Below are 11,383 nucleotides of genomic sequence, written 5' to 3' on the forward strand. Positions count from 1 at the left end.
TCAGCCCTGGGGACTGTGAACAATGGATGTGGCGTGAGAGAACAGTGGTTTTCATTTGGGAGAGGGCTTACGTCTTTAAATGCTGATAAGAAGAAGGCATTAAAAAGGTATTAAATGTATTTAGTGCCATTTTATTACTTGTTTTGTTACTGTTTCTGGAGATTTTCTCCATTCCTTTCTTGTCTTTGTAACTTTGGGGCTTTCCTTTCCATTCAAAGAGTCCTCTTTAATATTTCTTGCAGCACTGGTTTAGTGGTCACGAACTTTAGTTTTTGTTTGGGTAATTCTTTATTTCCCCTTCTATTCTGAGTGATAGTGTACGCTTGAAACTAATATTACACTGTAAGTTAACTAACTGGAATTTAAATAAAAACTTAAAAAAAGGATTAAATCTACTTACACTTTAGTAAATGAAGATGTTAGTTGGGAAAAAAAGATACTAAAAATACAAGTGAACAGTGTATGGACTAGATACTGTAGACTGAAGACAAAAAAACCTACACAAATACTGTGCTTAATAAATCTGTTTCTCACATTGGTATGAGTTAGCATTCTCTATATGTATACTAGGATTTAACATAATTGTAGATAATGAGTGCCAGGTTTCTTATTGTTGGAGAAAGAAAGTTACAAATAAAGGAAGAGAAGGGTGCTAGGTGGCTCAGTCAGTTAAGTGTCCCACTCTTGATTTTGGCTCAGGTCATGAGCTCATGGTTTGTTAGATCGAGCCCCGTGTTGGGCTCTGTGCTGACAGCTCAGAACCTGCTTGGGATTCTCTCTCTCCCTTTCTTTCTGCCCCTTTCTTGAGTCTGAGTGTGCGTGCACTCTCTCTCTCTCTTTCAAAATAAATAAATAAAATTAAAAAAAAAAAAAACAAAGGAAGAGAAAAGGCTAGAACAAACTTCGTGATCTGAAATCAATGGTGTCAGAAAAACTCATGGTTATGCACACACACACACACAGATAGAAATAAATATAAATGTGTGTGGTGCATATGTGCACTAATATACATACATGTAATCCCTTAGCTCTGTTCACTAAGATACCCTAGAAGCAATGAGCACATCTAGCACCCAGGTTGGTTCCTAAATGCCATCCCTTAATAAAGGGAACCAGGGGCTCCTGAGAGAAATTGTTGATTCCAAGGAGACTGGAATATCTTGTGGTAGGAGAAAATAAGGAAGTGCTTAAAAAAGGAAGTAGACAGGTCAAAAGTATACAGAAACTAGCCTGAAGGAACTCCCGATGGCTAAAGTTGAACAATTTGAGAAACAAAATAGTAATATTGAATTATAACCCATAGAATATCCGTAAGTCCATATGGACATAGATATAATTAAGCAAAAAAATTAGGGAGAAAGAATTACTGTTCCTCACAGAAAAATTCCATTTAGTAAGTGTAGAATGAATAAGGGAAATATACAATCTCTATTAGGCAAATGCAACAGAAATCATTGTTGCAGACAAGATCCACTGATGCATGGTGGAATCAGTGAGTGACAATTTGAGGAGTAACAGGATTTTTGCATAGTCTCAAAGTAACTCCCTTGAGATTTTTATCAATACAAAGGAAAAAAAAGAAAGTAACTTTACTACCTGGTAGATACTGGCCTAACTAAGTGAACAAGATTAATACCACCAGTAAGATGTATTGATATCATTTACCCTCTGATACGATACTTTGAGAATACACTATCACTTCTATGGTATTTTTGCCCAAAATGCATAACTTCAATCTGATGATTAGAAAATATCAGAGAAACCAAACTGAGAGACATTCTGCAAAATACCTGCCAATAAAAAAGAGACATTAAGGCAAAAACCAGTAAAATCTCAATAATGTCTATAGCATTATAGCATGCTAACTTTCTGCTTTTGATCATTGAACTATGGTTATGCAAATTGTTAATCTTAGAGGAAGCTTGGGTGAGGGGTATACATGAACTCAGTACTATTTTTATAACTTTTCTGTAAACCTAAAACTATTTTTCAGAACAAAAAGTTAAAAAAGACATTGAGGTGCCTCGGTGGCTCAGGTGGTTAAGCTTCCAACTTTGGCTCAGGTCACGATCTCAGAGTTGTGAGTTCCAGCCCCACCCCATGTCCGGCTCTGTGCTGACAGCTCACGGCCTAGAGCCTGCTTCAGATTCTGTGTCTTCTTCTCTCTCTATCCCTCCTCTGTTCACACTCTGTTTCAAAAGACAAAAACAAAACATATTACAAATATTTTTAAAAAGGAATAAAGGTGAAAGGTGGCATCTAGATCATAGGGTAAAAACACTCCTGGTTAGGAGGAGCTATGCCTCTCCTATGCAACCAAGAGGGCTGGCAGAAAGCATGAGTGGCCATGGAGGTAGGTTTACTGAACTGATGTCAGGAAACTAATGGAGTTTTTAAAGAAAAGACCAGGGCTGTACCCTCAATGTCCACCTTAGGGCCTGCCAGAGAGTAGGGATGCAACAAATGTCTATTGAACTGAACAGGCTTGGATTTAGGTCTATGATCTCTAGATATGACCTTAGGAAAGTTATTTACTCTCTCTGTGCCTCCATTTTCTCTGAAATTAGGGATAATAATCCCAGTTGTTGAGCCAGAAATTAATATATATTTACCAAAATCTATTTCCTTTTCTTCCTGGGCACACAGCTAGATAATGCTTCCTGGTCTCCAGTTATGTTAGAAGCTTACTGAGTGGCACATTGGCTCTCCATATATATTTAACGAAGAATAAGTATCGGCATGTTCCATTATAAACTTGGTTGTGTTACCAGTTACTCTTCATCTTGATCCAAGATGACATCTTGTCTGCCCAGGGAATTAGGTAAGACTAAATGAAAATTTCCAATGGATAATTTGTTGTAAAGAATATGATTTTTGGGGCGCTTAGGTGGCTCAGTCAGTTAAGCATCTGACTTCAGCTCTGTTCACGATCTCATGGTTTGTGAGTTCGAGCCCCACATCAGGCTCTGCGCTGACAGTGCAAAGCCTGCCAGGGATTCTCTCTCTCTCCCTTCTCTGCCCTTCCCCACTTGTGTGCATGCTCTATCTCTAAAAATGAATAAATAAACTTAAAAAAATAAAGGCAAAGAGGGGCCCCTTGGTGGCTCAGTTGGTTGAGCTTCCAACTTTAGCTCAGGTCATGATCTCACAGTTCATGGGTTCAAGCCCCACATCGGGCTCTGTGCTGACAGCTCGGAGCCTGAAGCCTGCTTCAGATTCTGTGTGTCTCTCTCTCTGCCCCTCTCCTGCTGGTGCTCTGTCTCTCTCTCTCTCAGAAATAAACAAACATTAAAAAAAAATTAAAAAGAAAAATAAAGGCAAAGAATATGATTTTTTACACAGATCTAACTGATAATGATTAATTCTTCCCTAATTATGAGCCATGGAAAAAAAGTCATGTATTTATAATTCCCTGATATTGGATAGAACTGGAAGGCAATAACAGTTGTGGAAAAAATTTACAGAGTGTTTCTTCCTTTTTTTCCCCCCACTACCCGTCTAATTTGAGGGTAGACTATTATTAGAAACTGAGAGGGCAGAGGGATGTTGTGGTTACAGAATGGGAAAGATGAATTGCAGCTAACAAAAATTTGCAGATTGCTGAGGTGAGGTCCTCTGGGGTTATAGTACCTTAGATTAAGCCATCAATGGTTTAGATTTCGAATCTCAATTTTCCTGGTTTGGTAACATGGTCAAATCAATTAAATGAATGAGTTAAACAAATCCATGGATTCTCATGCCAACCAATTTCTTGTAAGAATAATATTAAATCAGAGCGCTAATTTATTAATTTACAATGATAAATGAAACCAAAGAGCAGATTGTATGTTTTATCAGCTGCTTGATATACTTACTTTGTAGGAAAATCTATATGGAAAGCCATATAGTTATAATCAGAAAGGTTTCTGGCAAACAAGAAACTGGAGCAAGAAGAGTTAGATGTGTGATTTTTTTTTTTAACTTGAGAGAGAGAAAGAGAGAGTGAGCGAGCAGGGGAGAAGGGCAGAGGGAGGGAGAAAAGATCTTCAGCAGACTCCCGGTCAGTGTGAAGCCCAATGCGGGACTCGATCCCATAATCCTGGGATCGTGACTGAGCTGAAATCAAGAGTCGGATGCTCAGCTGACTGCCATCCAGGCACCCCTAGATGCGTAATCTGAAAGGTCAGAATTATCAGATTATGATAACTGAAAGCAAACATTTCAGTAGTAAGGACAGACTTGCTAAGGGAAGGTTGCTTTTTCTCTACTGATATTTTCTTTTATGTGGATTAAGCTAGGATGGTATAACTCCTAGCTTCTCACTATCCCTTTACCCATCCCAGGGAAGAATGAATGACATCTAATTGGTAAATTTGGGAAGAATGACTAGGCATCTTGCCTCATTTCTTCTCTTTTTCTTGAGTAAGGCTGCTCTCAGAGAGCACACACTTTTTTCAGGATTTAAGACTTACTTGGTCCAGTGTGTTGCCCAGGGCCATCTTCTCCATTGGACACAGAAGATGCAATGTCTAGGGTCTAGCATATTTTCAGAGGTCCCTAATGGTTTAATTTAAAATCAGAAGGAAAAAAATGAACTTTAAGGTCAAAGAAAATGTTTAAAATATAACATTGATATATTTATATCAGTGTTGTAAAATATAATTAAACACATTTTTTTTTTAAATGGAAGAGGGTACCCAAAAAGGCAGAAGTGCCTATAACCCCATGCAGGACACAATGTATTCTGGGGTTTAGGTGACAGGTCAGTTTGGTTCTCATGAGCTACATCCTCCAGTTAGCCCTCATCAGTTCAAGGTGATATCTGACCCTTCATTTAACTTACTTTTGCTCTTTACTCTCAGTTTGGGTAGAGAAGAGAGAGGCTATTCACTAGGTTCCCTCAGGATCCCAACATACATCAAAGGAATATATATTTAGTGAATTGAAATGAAGACTGGAAAATTTGTGTAGTGAGTAGGGCTACCCTGATCAATGCCAGTCAACTTTGCAAAAATATTCTTATTTAATTTCCCTCTTTTATGTTCCATGCAGATCAAATCCTTCTATATTCTGGAATCAGCCAAAAGAAAAATGAGGAAATGCATTGACATCATCCTACAAATCATGATTGACTTCTGCTTTGGAACAGGTTTTTGTTGTTGCTTTTGTTTTTAAGTTTTTATTTTAATTCCAGTTAGTTAACATACATATAACATCTATGTTATATTTGTTTCAGGTGTACAATATAGTAATTCAACCGTTAGTTACATCACCCTGTGCTTATCATGATAAATGAACACCTTAATCCCCATAGCCTATTTCACCCATCCCTCCACCCTTTTCCTCTCTGGTAACTATCAGATTGTTCTCTATGAAGAATATTAAGAGTACCTTGTTGGCTCACTCAGTAGAACATGTGACTCTCCATCTTGGGGTTTTAAGCTGGAGTCCCACATTGGATGGAGAGAGTATTTAAAAATTAAATCTTAAAAAAAAGAATATTAAGAGTCTGTTTCTTTCTCTTTCTCTTATGTTTTTCCCCTTTGCTTGTTCGCATTGCTTATTAAATTCCACATATGAGTGCAATCATGTAGTATTCATTTTTTTTTTTTTAATTTTTTTTTTCAACGTTTTTTATTTATTTTTGGGACAGAGAGAGACAGAGCATGAACGGGGGAGGGGCAGAGAGAGAGGGAGACACAGAATCGGAAACAGGCTCCAGGCTCCGAGCCATCAGCCCAGAGCCTGACGCGGGGCTCGAACTCACAGACCGCGAGATCGTGACCTGGCTGAAGTCGGACGCTTAACCGACTGCGCCACCCAGGCGCCCCAGTATTCATTTTTTTATGACTGACTTATTTTGTTTAGCATTATACTCTTTAGCTCCATCCATGTTGTTGCAAATGGTAAGATTTCATTCTTTTTTACGGCTGAATGTGTGTATGTATATATACACATATATTCATATACATATACATATATGTATATGTGTGTGTGTGCATATATATATGTATATACATATACATATATATATATACATGGCACATCTTCTTTACCCATTCACCAATCGATGGACACTTGGGGTGCTTCCCTATCTTGGCTATGGTATACAATGCTGCTATAAACATAGGGGGTGCATGTATCCCTTAGAATTAATGTTCTTGTGTTCTTTGGATACATATTCTGTAGTGTAATTGCTGGATCATAAAGTAGTTTCATTTTTAACTTTTTGAGGAATGTTTATATTGTTTTCGATGGTGGCTGCACCAGTTTGCATTTCCACCAACAGTGTAAGAGGATTGATTCTCCCTTCTCCACATCCTCACCAACACCTATTGTTACTTGTGTTTTTGAGTTTAGCCATTTTGACAGGTGTGAGGTATACCTCATTGTAGTTTTGATTTACATTTCCCTGTTGATCAGTGATTATGAGCATCTTTTTATGTGTCTTTTGGCCATCTGGATATCTTCTTTGGAGAAACGTCTGTTCATGTCTTCTGCCAATTTTTTAGTTAGATTTTTTTGGGGTGTTGAATCTTAAAAGTTCTCTATATATTTTGGATACTAGCCTTTTATCAGATCTGTCATTTGCAAATATCTTCCCCCATTCCATAGGTTGCCTTTTAGTTTTGTTGACTGTTTCCTTGGCTGTGCAGAAGCTTTTTATTTTGATGTAGTCCCAATAGTTTATTTTTGCTTTTGTTTCCTTTGCCTCAAAAGACATATCTTGAAAGAAGTTGCTGTGGCTGATGTCAAAGAAGTTATTGCCTGTGTTCTCTTCTAGGACTTTTATGGTTTCAGGTCTCACATTTAAGCCCTTAATCCATTTTGAATTTATATTTGTGTCTGGTGTAAGAAAGTGGTCTGGTTTCATTCTTTTGCATGTTGCTGTCTGGTTTTCCCAACACCATTTGGTTGAAGAGAGCATCTTTTTCCCATTGGATATTCTTTCCTGCTTTGTCAAAGATTAATTGACCATATAGTTGTGGGTTTATTTCTCGATTTTCTATTCTGTTTCATTGATCAATGTGTCTATTTTTATGCTAGTACCGTACTGTTTTGATTACTACAGCTTTCTAATATAACTTGGAGTTTGGAATTGCGATGCCTCCAGCTTTGCTTTTCTTTTTTAAGATTACTTTGGCCATTCCAGGTCTGTTGTGATTCCATATGCATTTTAGGATTGTTTGTTCTAGTTCTGTGAAAATGCTGTTGGTATTTTGATAGGGAATACATTAAATGTATAGATTGCTTTGTGTAGTATAGACATTTTAACAGTATTTGCTCTTCCAATCCATAGCATGGAATGTCTTTCCATTTCTTTGTGTCATCTTGAATTTCTTTCATCAACGTTTTCAGAGTATAGGACTTTCACCTATTGGAACACTTTTTTTTTCCCCCAGCAACCCACCAAAACAATGAGAAATTTCTATGCTCTATCATGAACAAATGTCCAATATAGGACATAATTTGGAACACCTACATCTGTAGGGAACACAAAGCAAAACCTGCATATTTGGTTTGTAAATATTTTTACATATTGGAAAAGCACTTATGTTAGGTGATATTATTATATTCAAAGAGCAAGTTGGAATTATAAATAACATTTTTCTATGAAAATAATTATATTCTTAGTTTTTTCCCCTACCTAGTTTACTTGATTAAAACCCTGTCTATTTTGGGGGGCGCCTAGGTAGCCCAGTTGGTTGGGCATTCAATTTCCACTTAGGTTGTGATCTCATGGTTCGTGGGTTTGAGCCCCACATTGGGCTCTGTGGTGACAGCTCAGAGCCTGGAGCCTGCTTCAGATTCTGTTTCTCCCTCTATCTCTGCCCCTCCCCCACTCGCAATCTGTCTCTCTGTCTCTCAAAAATAAATAAACGTTAAAAAAAAACAACAAAACCCTGTGTATTTCTTTGAGTTTTAATTTTAAAGCAGTTACAGTTTTGATTCTCAAAATGATTGAAATTTTTAGCTAACTTCAATTTAAAAATTCACCAATGATAGAACTAATGCATTATTATTTACAAACGAATAAAAATGAGTTTGAAAACACATATAATCCTTTCAGTTCAGTTAGAGAGTAAACTAATATTTATCAAGCACCTGATATGTATGCATTTCCTTAGTTTCATCTACATTGTCCTATGTAATTCTTACATGGTTCTCTCAAGTTAGCATCCTTATCCTTGCTTTATAATTGAGAAAATTGAGGCTAGGAGCAATTAATTGCCTTCACAGAGCTCATAGATTAATGACATGGCAGAACTAAAAATGTGAACACTATACCTGTTTAAAAGCCAGTATTATTTTCCATTTCACCATCCTACTCCTCTTAGTAAAGATGACAATGATGATGCTTTGTATGCATATGTCTTATCTCAGGAAAATTGCCACAGTCTCCTTAAGGTCAGGCATTGTGTCTTTTAGTTATGCAATATCCCTAAATTCTCAAGAAATATTGGTTAAAAAAAGAATAGCTCCTCAACAGGATTTCAATGATAGAAATAAATTGTGCTCTTCTACCCCTTAGTGCTTAAATGCAATTATTCTGACTTATTTCACAGCAGACTAATTTCATCATCCTGTTTAAACTTACTTTATATAAAAGGTGTATAAATGCAAATGCAGCTTTTATGCTATAATTCTTGGAATGTGCATTACAATACCAGGCTCATACAAAATATATTTAACTTCATTTGTAGGCTGTTTTAAGAGCTGCTTTACAAATACCTTTCTGGGGGTGCCTGAGTGACTCAGTCCATTAAGTGTCCGACTTCAGCTCAGGTCATGATCTCACGGTCTGTGAGTTTGAGCCCCACATCAGGCTCTGCGCTGACAGTTCAGAGCCTGGAGCCTGCTTCAGATTCTGTGTCTCCCTCTCTCTCTCTCTCTCAAAAATAAACAAACATTAAAAAACCAAAAAACAAACAAACAAACAAAAAACAAATACCTTTCTGGGCCGTCTAGGAATTTCCCAAGTACTTTCTATCTTTTCAATACTGGGAAGGATGATATAAAATAAGTAGTACTATCTATGGATTTGAAAACATGGAAAAAGAAATAAGACACTGCCTTCAGAAAGTTTTAGCCTCAAAGTGTTAACTAGTTCTAGGTCTTGAAAATTTATATTTGAATATGCTCAAATAATAACCACCCAGGGCTTTTTGCACTGGGATTGGTGCTTTTTTTGCTCTGCTCCCTAATGCTTTTCCTATCAAAATACAAATCAGCTTAAACCAAACCGACAAACGGGTCCTCCAATCCTCAAGCTCCATCCTAATTAGCACAATTCAAGAATTCATCTTTCAGGCATGCCCTCACCAAACATTAACGGAGAAGTCTTGGGTCTTGGGCAGGATCTGAAAGGAAGGTGTGTTAGGTGGAAGGTGCTACTTGGCCCTACGCCCAGTTTATATTTTCCATCAGCAAATACTACTTTTGCTTAGGGTGAATATTTTAGAATGCCTGTTGACCTTGCCCTCTCTCAACTTGAAAAAAGTGAGTTTTTTTAATTTTGTTTTTTAAATTTTTAAATAGTACAAATCACATTTTGAGAACTGAAATGGATTTCATTAGAAGGACTTCACATTTCATTTTAACAAGCATTTACAAAAACCTACTAAAATAAACTCTTGGACACCACTATTAGAAAACACCTTAAGTTAGCCTGAAAGAGGGGAGGTTTCTTACAACAATAGGAGTGTTTTAAAGAAACCAAGGAGAGGGATGCAGCTAGCCTGGGGAAAGACTACAACCAAATCACTGAGAGCCAGATAGTATTTTCTTCCCAACTCTCAATGTGTCTTCGCTTTGTCTGCTTCATTCTTTCTAGGACGGATTCCTTTGCTTCCCAGGCTTCTTGCAGAATATAGCTGCCCCCAACTCTTGAGTTAACCTTATACAGGCTTAGTTGAACAGAGAAACTGAATCTCTCTAGAATCCTGAATATTTTATTCTTACTTAAATGATATTTAAAAAAAATAGTAAATAGATTCTTTTGGTTCAAAAATGTACAGTGAAAATTCTCTCCAGGCTTTTCCCTCTAGTTACCTATTTCCATTTCTCCAAGGCAACCAGTGATACCGCTTTGTTCCATCTCCTACCAAAGCTATTTTATGTATATGTGATAAAATACATCTACCTACCTACCTACCTACCTAGGTATTCTCCTTCTCCATTTTTTTTTTTTTCAGTAACGGCAGTATAGCATATATACATTTTTAATGAGCAATTTATTCTGGAAACTGTACTGTATCAGTCTTGAGAGAATGCCATATGATTCCACATTTTGATATCACATATTTCACCAGTTCCCTATCGATAAACATCTAGATTTTCCCCAATTTTTTGCTGTTACAAATAATGCTGCAATAAAAGCTGGAACACACATACACATAAGAGTAATTTTCCTTTTTCTGTGAGTAATCTTTTGTATGCTTTGTCTATTTTTTTCTATTGGATTATTGGTCTTTTTCTTATTTCTAGGTATTTGTATATTAGAGAAATCAGTCATTTGTCTCTGATATGAATTGCATTTTTTGCTTACCATCTGTCTTTTGATTTCACTAATGATGCTTTTCATCTTTGTTCTAATTCTAAAATTTCCCAGGAAGGGCTAATTGGATAAAGACACTTACTCTTGGTTAATTCACTGTGGCTGGGGAGGTGGAGTCATTTTTTTTTTTTAAATTCTGGAGTACACTCTATGGAATTGGGGTAAGTAAAATTAAAGGGGAAATTGTGAGCAAGGAAGGTACCCTACAAAGGGCCTACTACATTTCAATGGCTAAAGAACATTTTCTAGTTACTGGGGATACATTTCTTTGCCTAGGGGAAGAGAGCTCACAGCTTAGTGAAGATACACAACAATAAATAGTCACCACTGCAACTGGGTAAGAGACTATATATGAATTGCTGTGGGCATAGAAGAAGAAGCAGTTCATTAAGTTTGGGGTAACTGGAGAACTTTACAGGAGAAAAGGAATTTGAACTGGGTTTGTAAAGACAAATATAAATGAAAATAAATTATTGTTGGCCAGTGCTCAACATCCTTGATAGTAGGTTATATTGGGAAGCGTATGATTGTTACAGATGAGAGAGTATTTGACAGGAAGATGTCAACAGGAATGGTTACTGGATGTTATGTTTTCTTATTGGTAAACAATATGAAATTTTAACGGTTATATAGAGCTGGAGCTACCATAATATGCTTCTGAAGTGTGGCTTCCTGTAAAAATCCTCCACATAGGCACAGAATTGTGGTTGCTATCATATCCTCAGGATTATCCCAGGCATGAGAAAGTTATCCTTGCTATTCTGCAGTTCTAGTTCTCTTAGGGCTTTTGTTTTTTTTGTTTTTTTTGTTTGTTTGTTTGCTTTTGTTTTTTTTTTTTTTTTTTTT

This window comes from Panthera uncia, chromosome B1, assembly GCF_023721935.1.
Source record: "Panthera uncia isolate 11264 chromosome B1, Puncia_PCG_1.0, whole genome shotgun sequence".
NCBI lineage: Eukaryota > Metazoa > Chordata > Mammalia > Carnivora > Felidae > Panthera > Panthera uncia.